Source organism: Coloeus monedula (genome assembly GCF_965178545.1).
Source record: "Coloeus monedula genome assembly, chromosome: 2".
Classification (NCBI taxonomy): Eukaryota; Metazoa; Chordata; class Aves; order Passeriformes; family Corvidae; genus Coloeus; species Coloeus monedula.
In genome coordinates, this window is record NC_138782.1 from 19,392,642 (window position 1) to 19,405,988 (window position 13,347).

At 36.8% G+C, this 13,347-nt stretch overlaps 1 protein-coding gene across 9 annotated transcripts in view; it reads right to left on the reverse strand.

The window, feature by feature from the left end:
* The window catches only part of NRXN1 (neurexin 1), a gene marked incomplete at both ends in the record, with an annotated part of 666,790 nt that overhangs the window by 425,993 nt on the left and 227,450 nt on the right, over positions 1-13,347 (reverse strand). The window lies entirely within an intron of this gene.

Sequence of the window (13,347 nt, forward strand, 5' to 3'; positions counted from 1 at the left end):
CTTGAGAAGTTTATTTTGCCTTTGAGTATTTTGGAGGGCTATAAGTTACAGTAGGTGAATGCTTTTTCTTAAGAGGACTAAACACAAACTACAACTGTTTCATACTTCAAATGAACCTGCACTACCTACAGTGAATAAAGCAGAATTGAAAAACCTAGTAGCAGGGACCATTACAAAACTGGAGCTTGAAGCAAAGAGATCATATGGTTTCAAGATACGTAAAAGTATATGAAAATACATGTAAAATGTGAGTATCTTAACTTCTATGATCACCCATTGTTTGGAAGTGTTCCCACTGAAATGTGGGTTTCCTGTCTGTTGTTGACACCACAATACTCCCTTAGTACTGTCTACATAATTCTGAGATGAGGAACATTTCTTGTACACTCCCACTATTGTGATTTACTAGGCCCACATCATTTCGCCTGCATTTAATTTGAGAACACACTTATTCCCAGTAATTCTTTGTTGGGCCATGTATTTGGCAGAAACCCAGTGATTTTGCTTGGCACACTTACCCTTCAATAGTAAAAATGCATAAATAACCAGGGGCAAGTGTGGACATGCAGCATTAATATCCTTGTTCTAGTTCACAGCAGCACAAACAAAAGTAATTCAAGAATAAAAGAAGTTAAAGCGTTCATTTAACATGACTGAAGGTGTTGCTGCACTCATCCAAAGTGATCTCAGGCCAGCTGAAACTATTTTCAAATTTAGCTTAGTGTTGTCTGGGGAAAAGAAATTAACATTAAAAATACATATGCAGCAATGTTTACTTTGAGTAAAGTAAATTGTGATTTTGTTTCAAAAATGTGTTTAAAACTTAGCTTCTTAGTGATTTCAAAAACAAAACCCCAAGGATAAAAGAAAAGAATCTTAGAATTTAGCCATAGTATTCAGCCTAACCTTATTCAGGTGAAATTTTCATTCTTACTTAAATCAGTCAGCATTTTAAATAACTGATTTCTATATTGACTCAGTTAAAGGGTGTGTGCAAATCTTAAAGATCCTTTTTATTTCTTCATCCAATACTAGATAGAACTTAACAAATTCTGACTATATCAGATATTATACCAGCTGTTCAAATGTCCAAAACTCTTGCAACAGGAGGAGAGCAAGGCAGAACTATCTTGTAGTGCTGATATGAACAGAAATTATATTGCACAGAAATAAATACCTGACATCTCTATGTTGTGCCTGACAAAAATGTGTGTGCCACAAGAATGACAGTAAATACTTCTCCTTCACTAATACAAGAAAAATTTCAAGAAGATTTTTCAACCACAGCTAGGTATTGTGGGCAGAAGAAAAGTATATTTATATAATTACATCAACTAAGCATGGGGAGACTATTTTATTTCAATACTGGTCACTTTTTGTATTGAATACTAATATTGCATGTGAAATTGTCTTGATAAATGGTCTCTGCATTATTACTTACAGCCAGTCAGGAGAGGAACACACAAGGGTGCGAGCATTAAAGCTCAATACTTACGTGAACATCACCAGGCAAAAGACAGGAGCAGTCCAGAACCTCGGTCCTCATGGTCTTGGCCATTAGTCATGCTTTTTCTAGAACTATTATATTAGCATAGAAATTACCTGAATATCAGCCCTGTTCTACTATCAGAACAAATCTGAATTTCACACAGCATCATGGCTTCAGCAAGACAGACAGAATTCTCTCTCTCTACAGAGAAGCTGGTGCTGCCTGTACTCACCCAAAAAGGTAACAAAGAAATTTTATTCTCCTGAAGAAGCAAGCCCTCCCTCCCACATTCTGACCACCATCATGACTCCTGCCTGTGCTTTGTAAGGAATGACTGCACTGCTCTCTGATCAGCCAGCTTCTCCTGCAAAGCCCATTGAGTCAGACCTTTCAGAGCAGGAGGGTGAAGGTATGCTGAGTTTCTTAATTTCAGGCAAATGCATACATAAAGAACACAAGTAGCTGACACATAAATGTGTCAGAAATAGGATCAAAGCAACAAAATCTGTGTAAGCACTCAGTAGAAGGGGAAAAAAAAACCAAACCAAAACACAACTTTACAGAATTTAAGTCAACCTCCAGCACCTCCAGACACCTTCATGAACAGAAACAGCTGACTTGCAGATTTCAGGACTGCAAGTTTGGATTTCACTATGATTTATATATTATATATATATTTAATAGATTTGTAATGGAACTAAGACTGTTTTGAGTGAATAAGTGAAAATATGTATGTGAGAAAGCAGCAGCAGAACTATCAGGGTTAAAAAATGGCCTTTCCTGTTAACAAAGGGAAAGGACTCCGAAAACTTCATTTCCAGATGCAAAATTGAGAAAAAGCTGTTTCTGTTGAAGCAAGTGCTCTGACAGGAGCAGAGCACAGACACTCCCTCCACAGAAGGCAGCAATCTGACAACAGGAGGATGGCAGTACTCTTGCAGTCTATCACACCAGCTCATTTTCCTGCTAGTGGAACATGGAGAGACATATGGCACACGTACATTCCCAACAGAAAACAGGCAGCAGTTGCTGCTCATTGTTTAAGAGCTGCAGAGCCTGAAGTAAGCAAAACTCTGAAGCAAAGGAACCACCATAACAACGGCTGACTTATGAACACGAGGACAAAGCAGCAGGCCAAAGACTGGTTTGTCACTGTCAGCAAAGGAGCCCGAGAGCTGCAGTGAGTACTTCACACCCAGCATGCCCCTGGCTTTCTGCTGAAGGCCAGAAATCCAGGCCAGACCACTCAGATGTTTTGATGGAAAAGTTGAGAGTGAGTGAATGAGTGAAATCTATGGAGTACAACTGTGACCTGATAAAATTATTTCCTTAGCTATTTTGCTACTTAAAAACACCTGGAAAAACCCTAAAAAAGCAAAACCCAAGCAAACAACCCCAAAAAATCACTTTCCCTCTCTCAAAGGCTTGAACTCCTTGATCAGGTTTGACTAAAAGCTAGCAAAGCCTAGGGTAAGTCTAACAGTAGAACTCCAGTGCCTTAAACAGAAGCCAAATGGTTCTTCTGAATTAGCATCTCTGTATTTCACTGAAATGAAACAGAAATCAAGAAAATTAAAACATGACAAACATCAATTACAATAGAACTTTAGCATGCAAAAATTCCATGCTTCACTCCCCAGAAAAATTTTGTGGTTTGTATTCAGTCTTGCTTCAGGCTCCCTCTCAGTTTCTCTCTGAAATACATACTGCTTGTTTGTTTATAAATAAGTAGATTTCTAAAAGCATTCACTGCATTATATACACAAATCTGCTATTTATTTTTTCATTTGTGTCATGCCCCAAGTACCCTGGACAAAAAAACTGTCAGGCTGGAACTTGTAATTCCCAATATCATTAGAACATGAATTCTATGATACCCTTTCACTTGTGACACATCCAATGTTGTGATTATTGCAAAGGTCTGATAAGGTACAATTCCACGACTGGACAAAGCTAGGAGAGCTTAAATAAATGGGTATTGTTGACAAGAAGAAATAGGCTTTTAGGAAAAGCTAAATTAGTGAAGGATTTGGAGGGAAAGTGAGATAAATTAACTGTAATCATTAGTAAAAGCTTTGAAGACCAAGCCATATCACTTAAGTTACAAAATCTAAACCATAAAACTGACAGCACAAATAAAGATTCTTGCAGTTAGCTCTTTGTCCACAAGCAGAGCATTTACAGAACACAGTAGCAGTTCAGGCCAGAGCTGTAAATACCACCAATGAATTCAAGAGTCAGCAGTCATTTTCATAGCACTGAGAGGGGAGAAGGATTAAAGACAGCCTGGCTGGTTGGATCACTGAGGTTGACATAAATCTCGAGTACCACACACTCCTGGAGCTAAGTGTTAAATCTCAACTTAGCAAGTCCTTGTGTGCTTGTGGTCAATAAAGCTTCTAAGTTTTCAAGGTGCAATATTTCACTGGTCTGCTCGCAAGACTTGTCTCTTTTCCTCATCGGTATCGATTGCTCCTCCCTACATTCTATTTTAAATAGATGCATTTTAAATATTACACTGAAGGTGATTCAAATACATTAAACTTTTAGTAGGCAGCTTTTTAAAAAATAATCTATTTTTAATATAAACCAACGTGCATCCATGTCCTATTTATTGCTCCAGATGATTGAAAAGACTTTAAATGTGGGAATCCAACTGATTCTTGTCAGCATGGTGCAATACTGCCCAAAACCATAAAAACCCAGAGCCTTCATTTCCCATCTTCCTGAGCCTCCAAATAATGCCCAATAGGGTCACTGTTGTATTCAGCAGTGACTTGCATTCATCTGTACCTAAAAGACTATTACAAAGCAGAGATCAAAGATACACAGCTACTTTGATAAACGAAGGACTGACAGGAGCCATTCACAGATCACAGAACCACTCACAACCACTGTAAAAAGAAACATTTTTCCATACTTGCACTCCTAATTTTTCCCTACACTTTCCTGGGGTTATCCTTTCTTTTCAGATAATACTTAGAGAATCAAGAAAACTTATATTAAAAAGCATTCCCCTACCATTATTATTTGCCTGTAAACAGGTTTATGAATAAAAAACCACATTATAAATAGCCATGTAATAACCCAAAGTACAGAATGTTCTTTAGCAAAGTTGCATTTCAAAGTGTGTTATCATTCTATACATACAAATTGCAGAAGAGGCATAATGTCAAGACACGACCTTTTCAAAAGAGAAGGATGGATGACTTGAGAAATATATCCTCCCCACTTCTACATTTACTTCATATAGCCTCTCCAGATCAAGTACACATATCTTCCAACTGCAAAATACAGAGAATTTAGTGTCTCTTCTCACTAAAACTACAGCTTTTTTTCTTTAAATTCTGTGCCAGTGACTCCTTTCTCAAAATTATATCTGTATTCACGAGAACAAACTCCCCCTGACCTTCAGTAACTAAGACAGTAGTTGACAGATATCTTTACAGACATGTCCATCACAATGTTAGCAAAAGTTAGCATTCTGAGGTATTTTTTTTTCTTGAAGGTTGAAATGGTTCATTACACATTAACACATCAGCTTTTCTGTTTGTCTTGGCAACATGAGATTTATTAATCTGCTATCCTTCAATTCTGCTCTCCTGAGTCACTCAGGAGAGGACTCAACCCACAGATGTCTGGCAAACTTTTGCCCAGACACTTCCTGGGAGCCTGCTTGCAACAGATACTCAATACTGCCATTAAGTATCACATCTTTCCAGAGAACATATATTTTTCATATCCAAAATAAATATCTGGGAGCAGAACGGTAACAGAAAAAGTGAGACGCCAGATCAGCAAGCTAAAGATTGTGTGGAGAAGAGAAGCAAGATTAAAAATTAATGTGAAACAAAAAGAAGCAGCATACCTGACAAGGCAGTACAAATGCAGAAATTGTGATTTTATTTAGGCAGATGGAGGATGTCAGAATTAGAACAGCTGTAGAGAACTGATGACATCAAATTTGCATTAGAATTCAAGCATGAGTTTTCTTAAGAAAACAGACTGTCTTCAGAGCAGAAGGCAGACAGTAACCATAAAAATAAAAAAAGGACCAAAGTAAAAAAAGAAAAAAAACCCCCAAAACAAAACAAAAATCCCCTCAGCTAATTAGAAGAAAAGTTTGAGAAAGTTAGAAAATTACAGCAAATAATGTTTATCCTTTTTGGAAACATAAATCTTCACTGAACTTCAAATATGACTACAACATAAAAGCTTTCCTCGGGTGAAGTAGTTGCGTAGAACCTACAGCATTAATGAACAGCCAACAAGAATGGGGAAATTTTTATCATTTTGAGGTATTTTACTCTACATTTTTCAGTTATTTCAACATTTTAAACTTTCTAGCTAGAAATAGAGCTGCTTAAAATGTCCTGTTCACATCAGAACTTTCCACTGCTTTGGAAAAAACTCCATTTCTGTTCTGTTCATTTAGGCACTTCTATTCTGCTTTCCAAAAATGGTTTCTTCCATCAAACAAAAATCCACTAATTTGCATAAAGAGCCACTCTGGAGGGATCCAGAATAGTTTGTTTCAATGCACACTTACACAGCATAGCTAAATACAGTAGTGACATGCCAGTTAAAGTAATTTGGAAAAACAAAGCAGAGATGTGAACATTTTCTGGCAGAACAGTCACTGTTCCTGATATAGTTCCAGATACATAAGTTTAGCCCCAGTTAGTACAGTCATGAAACAGGTTGACCTCCATGTGCCCTCTCCTTTCAGCACTTCACTGGGTCAGGACTTAACTTCCCACAGAATCTGACACAAGCAATTAAAAATTTTGGTTTTAAACTAATAAAAATGATGCACACAGTAATTAACTTCTAAAACAGCCAATAGGCCCTTAGCCTTCCATAAAAATGAGAAAACCATGACTCCAGACTTCTTTTATATTTGAATTATTTAATAAACCTGCCCATACACATTTTAATAATGTCATTAAATGTTGCTATTACTTATAACAACACCAGCAGTTACAGAACACCACATGCCATAGCCACAACCAAACCTATACATATCAAAATTTGGCAAAGATTTTGCTCACAACCCTTTGTTAGGGTTAGTTAGTTGGGTAATTTAGTTATCTAGTTAACTTTACAGTAAGTCATGCTAATATTTTTGACAGATTTTTCCAGTGCTCACTTGAAGACAGTCATTGATTAAAAAGTATTGAAGATGCAGCAAAAGAGCTGTTTTATGGAAGATTTAGAAAGTCTCAAACCCTTAGTGCATCACAGATTATTTACAACATGTACTAGGGTGAGGAACAGAGATGTGTTGAAACACCTACTGTAATCTAATTAAATTTGGCTTTTTTTCAATGGGGATTTCATTTTCTCCTGACTTTTTCTCCTTCCTTTTGTCATTCCTTAAACTTAAATTATATTTTATTCAATTTTAATAAAGATATTAAAATGAAGACAATTTGAACATCTGAAACCACCACTACAAAATATATTGGTTTTACTCTTGCAAAAGGATGAGTCCTCTAAACATTCTCCCCTTTCACAGAGGAGCCCTCCTCTTCCTTGCTTAAGGTTACATTTCAGAGGTTTTGGGGAACTAGTGTTTAGAACAAAACCAATCAAGTTCTGTACTTGAAAATGCACATGCAGCTTTATGAGGCTTGGGATAGGCCTGAAAGCTCTAATTTTTTTAATCTTTATCTTAAACCTGTCACCAATTGTCACAACAGTGCATGTGTTCTTCTGCACCCCTGTCCATGAGTGTGGAAAACTGAGAACTTTAAATAAATCTCTAAGGCATAAGGGGGTTTGTAAGTTTAAATTCCCGTATTAAGCATTATGCAAAGCTTTAGTGGAACACTTATTTTTAGACTAGATCTAATTCTCTGCATACAGAAATAAAATACTCAATCTCCAAAACATTTCTTTTGCCACCATCATTGTTAACTTCTGGCATTACCAGAAGGTCAGAGTGGGGTTCTGTAAAAAAAGTAGGATAATCTCTGCGTTTCTTAGTTTTTAATCTGTCTAATATGCCTTCAGCTGAGCCAGTGAAGTGACTCTGGCAGTGGTGCACAAGCTATTACATGTAGAATTGGCACCTCTCTGGACATATTTCTCATCTCAGACAAAGGACTGACTGTTCTGCCAACGTCACAGCAATGTTTTCTACAATGAGGCCTTCTTACATTGCTGGATAATCAAAGCCAAACGCCTCAGTCTTCCACTTTACTTAACTTTCAAAAATTGCCAGCATGGATCACAGGAAAACATATACTTCCCTGAGAACCAATCCTGACTCCCTCAGAGAAACAGCTATTTATTTTTTTAAATAGGTTTCTGCACGACTTTCTCCTACTGCAGCTAACATGAGGAAGCAAGTGCTTAAATTCCATCTATTCAGGCTTCATTAAAATGGCATTTATCAGTTTGTTTGCAACACAATTAGGTACAAGCAGTGTGCTCTTGACCATATCAATGAAAGCCAGCAGAAACAGTCTTTAAAAATGCTACATTCCTCATCGTAGGAAATGGATCATTTCAGTCCTAAAATGTATTGGAAAACTGCTTTTCAGCAAGTCTGTTATATTAAATGAATTACTAGATCGAAAAAAACCCCAAAAAACAAATTAATAACCTCCACAGAGCAGATCCAGGACAGCCAAGATGATGTTTCACAGAAGATGTTATCAGAAAACTGTCCTGTTGTCATATACATTGAAAAGCCTCCAGAATACACTCATGCTCCAAAACACCACAGTGTCACAGTGTTCTCTTTTATAGAGGTAACCAGAGCAAGATACATCTTAATCATTCATTAATTATCCAGGGGGTGATCAAAGTCAACTAAGGCAAAAGGTTTGGGGAATGAAAAAAAATAGCTGTTTTGCATATGGAAGTGACAACAATATTAGACAATGCAGGATTAAAGAAAATTCTTTATAGTACTGGTTGAAAACTTGTTATTTTTAAGATGTTTAAAGAAATGGACAAAATTTTATTTAAAAATGTATTAACCCCCACACAAAGAAAAGTGCTGCATACTAGTTACAGACAACAAGAAAGAGGATTGAACTCAAAATACAGAATTCAGATTATCAAATACAATTTGTTCAGGCCTCACTTTCTGGTGGTATTGAAACACAGAATTTTAAAAGAAACAAAGATCTAGTTAGAAGGTTAGCTGCGCTGAATTTAGTTAAAATAGAAGTGAGTTTAGGCCCAGCTTGAATCAATTAAAAGTTAATAGTTAAGAAGAGCTGAAATGAGTTTTCAAGATGCAAGTAACTGATTATTAAATAACTGATTACCTGTCACTTCTGTGTTCATTTAGCTGTGCTTCGAATGAGAAACAGAAACATTGATAAATAGATTTAGGGAACGTAAACAATTATCACTTTCCTCCCCATCTAAGAGCCCATTCAAAAGTCACGCAGAGAGGAACTGGAAGGTCACCAAAAGTAATTTGTATTGTCAAAACCCAGGAAGGCAGAAAGGTCAAATCGAGGAAGACCACTTTTACTTCATCTTCAAGACCACTGACCCAATTCAGGGAGCATACCACGCGTGCTTAATGACATTTAAGGTAATTTCCATACGAAGCAGAGAATGAGAGGTGTTAATGTTATAAATATGCATTTGTATTTTGGATATTTATAACTTTTGTGGATAAATAGACTCTGTATCAGCCTGTACCTTTGCTCTGTGTATTAGGGAATTATCCTGCGCGGGTGCCCGGCGCTAGAATAAACATACACTTTAACTCTAAACTGTTAGAGAGTCTTTGTCCCTCTCAGTTGGGTGTTGATATTAGACCCATACCCATATTTTAATAAATCAGTATTACTGCCAGAGAAAGTGATGGCAGAATGATTTACCTGGGGAGATCCTTCAGTTTCCCAGACCACAGTCCTCAAAAAGAAATAATCTGTCCATCTCTTTCCATCCTCCAGGGCAAATCTTACCTCTTCAAACAGTACTACAACAATACATCTCTTACAATCCTGTTACAGCCTCCAAAATTTTAATTCTCCCACTTTCTTCTATGTGCTCCGCCTGGCTCATCAACTGCCTGCTATTTATTGCATCTCTCTCCTCTTTACTGCAATTCTATTAGTGCTTAATCCCACATTCCCTACTTCAGTCCTACTCCAATGTTCTGAATTTTAAGTGAATTTACAGATACTCTACAACAAAAGGAAAGAAAGGAACAGGATAACCTTTGGCAGCTCTCAAAACAGCCCCAACACCACTGCTGTCACCTTTGAGTGGTACGGCTACAGCTTTGTTACAGGTGTCACAGCTTGAAAGATTTGGTTTATAACCAAAAATTTGGTAGTTTTGGTAGAACTGTACCTTGTTTTGTCCTTGGAAGCACTGAGCCCACTGAATTGACACAAGTATAGTGAAATCAATGCAACTGAGCACTGATTTACTGTGCAAACACACAGCTGACCAAGCCACCTCAGAGTCACACCTGATGTGCATCCTCAGATGTGAGCAGAAATTCTTCAAATGCTATCCAGATATATCTTCTGCATGGAAAAAAAAAATATTTGGGGCCGAATCTGGACATATGGGAGATAAAGACTAACACAATCTGTGTGAGACTATCCGTTCTGGGTACCACAGAGTAGGCCCTGCTCAACAGAAAACGTATGTCTGTGAACTTAAGAAGCAATGCTAAATGTATGCAGGTTTGTAGGACCGGAGATTTATTTTGTTTTATTTTGCACTGAGCAGGTAAACAGTTTTTACAGTGATTCTAGTCGAGCATCACATTTTGAGCAATAAGTAGGCAAGAAGAAGGCCACAACTAACACTAGAAGGATTCAATTTGGGGGACATTCTCTTAGCACCAAGTCTTGATCCTGCACAGCCATTTCCTTTCACATTACTTATGACTATTGAAATTAGCTGACACCTTTCATAAAGTATTTTAAAAATAAATTCAGACCAGCTTTTCAGCATCACATTCATTCCAGACAGCATGGTTCCTTGGATTTTTTTTCCCCTGTACTTGCAATGAAATAATATATAAAATGCATATATTTTTATTATGTAGCCTTCATTTGATGCTATTTGAATGTAGGGAAAAAAGGTCAGGGCTTCTCAGTTTAAAGTACCTGAAAGAGCCTTTGAGTTGTGCCAAGAACCAACAGAATTTTCAAAGCATAACAAACATTTTGAATGACATATTGGGATTTGAATGTTCAATACACTTTATTCTTAGAAGCAGTTAAAAATAATTTGTTTAAAACAGAAAGAAGAAAAGCAGCACATCTAAAAAACACACAGCTTAAAAGAATTCCCTAGAAGGAGAAATCTAAGGGATGCTTTTTGAAAGCAGGCCTGGAGAGTGAGTAAACTAAGATTGAAATCTAAGAGACGGTATGGATAGGACAAGAAGAGTATTGGGAGCAAGGAGGAGAAATTGTTTTATCTTGTTTCTACAGGGAAAAATCTAACAAAATCTATACCAGGTTATTTGAAATTTGTTATTTTTTTGTGAAGTTTCAGTTGACTTTTTATTTTTCTTTCTCAATTGTTTCACATTCCTCAGCAACTGTATAGAAAAGATTCTACTAAAAACTCTTCTTTAAAACTGTACTTTGTAATCATGTGCACCTGCTACTGCTTCAGCACAAGTAACATTAACTCACAGAAAACAGTCAAGTCAAGAAGTCAAGAAAAACAAATGCACAAGTTTTTCTAAGGGCAAAATGAAAACCTTTAGAACAGAAGGATGGTTGTGATGCTGTCAGCTTCTGCATCATCTCAGCTATCTGACAAATATATTGTACATCTGCTTTTTCAACTAAGCCCCTCCATAGCAAGCAAAGTGTAGTGCAAGCACAGTAGCCTCCTATATTTAGATATTTGTGGGGTTTAGGTAGACATAGTGCTAATATAAGGCTCCTAAAGCTTTAATTATAATTCTTTAAGTAAGTTATAAACCTTGAAAGCAAACACTAATTAGTGGAGTTGAATACTTTTTGAGAGTTGGCTCAGGAAAGATGAAGCCTACACTAAACAGGATAATGAAAATCAGGTTTTTTGACATTTGACATAAAGCGGTTAGGAAATGTTTAACAACTACAGCTGTTAGAGGAACCATTTTAACAGCAGTCTAAACACAGGATCCAAAAGGGACATTTTCCCATCTGCAAGGAAGGATAAATCTGTCTGATCTGTTGAAGGATCCCAGAAGCAGCCTGTAATAATCACACTGTTGCTCCTGAACAAAAGGGTACCATACACTTCAAAGTCTGATGGGAGGTAGCTAATCAGAACCCAATATACCAGAGAAGAACAGTGTCCTTTATAGCCCCAGATCATTACAAGATAGTGACGGACTTTTCTGTAACCATAACATAACAACTGTCAAAAAATTATAGCTGAGTCAACAGTGATCCTTCAGTTCATTCAAGGACTCCTGCATTTACAGCAGGCAGATTTTTTCAAAAAAAACATTTCATACAATGAAGAATGAAAATTCATGTCAACCAAGATAACTAATATATTTTTTTCTGTATTTGTCATTTGTTTAGAAGGAATCAGGAGCAGTTTTCAATTCTATATGTATATGAACTTCAATGGATTTCCACCAACACCAATACGAGAGTAACTTTTAAGGCATTGTTGTTATGTTTCTTTCAGCTGAATTTGAAGAGGTAAGAAATTTGAAAGGTAAAAAGCATATCCAACCTTTCTCACAGTATCAAAACAACTTTGATCAGTTACATAAAAAACAGCTACAGTAAAAATTCCTGGATGCTGTACACCAACAATAACAGCAATAATGTTAATTATATCTGCAATCATCCCTGAACACTGAATCAAGCCCAATTCTTTATCTTTCATCTTCATTATTGGATAAATATGTCAAATACATTAAAAATATCACAAGTGTACTGGAGATCACCACAGACCTCCAGGTACGGGATGAAAAGCAAACCATAGGTGTCATGTATACAACCACCGAGAAAACCGATCTCAGCCATATGTTACCCAAACCACAAAACTTTAGTCAACAGCTTCAAACTGACTGTGCAGTGTGGTTCTCATGAACGCAAACCAGATCACATAAGAGGAGAAGGCACTTCTATGCCTTGGCCATTTTTATTATAAACCACTTTTCCATAAAATGTATAGAGGTAGGAATTTTCAGTTCAAATCTCCAGGGTTGAAATTTCAACTGGGAATCCAAGGATTTTTTAACATGTCTGAGATCACAAAGCACCCTAGAAATACTGGTCCAGTTTGAAGGTTAGATTTTGATTCCAAAGGTGCTGTGTGACATATTTTCTCAGTAAATTGCACAGTATTATTTCTAGCTATGTTCCAGGACAGCTTGATAAACCTGCTCTGGTACAGAGAGTGGGTCACCTTGACATGATTCGTCTCCTATTTCATTATAATGCTAAGTAAAAAAAAGAGCATTTACACCTCCTTTTAAGATGAGTGAAGCTATTTACCAAATTGCTTATATAAATCTATTATTGCATTGTCTCAGAAAGCCTAAGGAACTAAGAAGTCTTGAAACGGAGAGTGAAAGGTCGCCTTGCAATTTGAATTCTGTTTTCTCATGCTTAGTGTTACTCTACAGACTAAAACTCTGATCTTCCCTCTTTATTCATTTTCAATCGATCTATTCTGTAAATAAACAACAGGTTCATGCCACACCCAGAAGCTAAAGAAACTCAAACTTCTGCGCTAAACAAATGAAGCAAGTTCCAATGTCAAAACACTCTCACACCAAACTCCTCTCCCTCTTCACAGAAAACTTTAGTTGCCTCCATTGGTCGCAACCACGGCAGGAAGATCTGACACAGACCTGTGAGTACAGGATTTCCAGACTATTTAGTACTTAGGGTAATATCTTA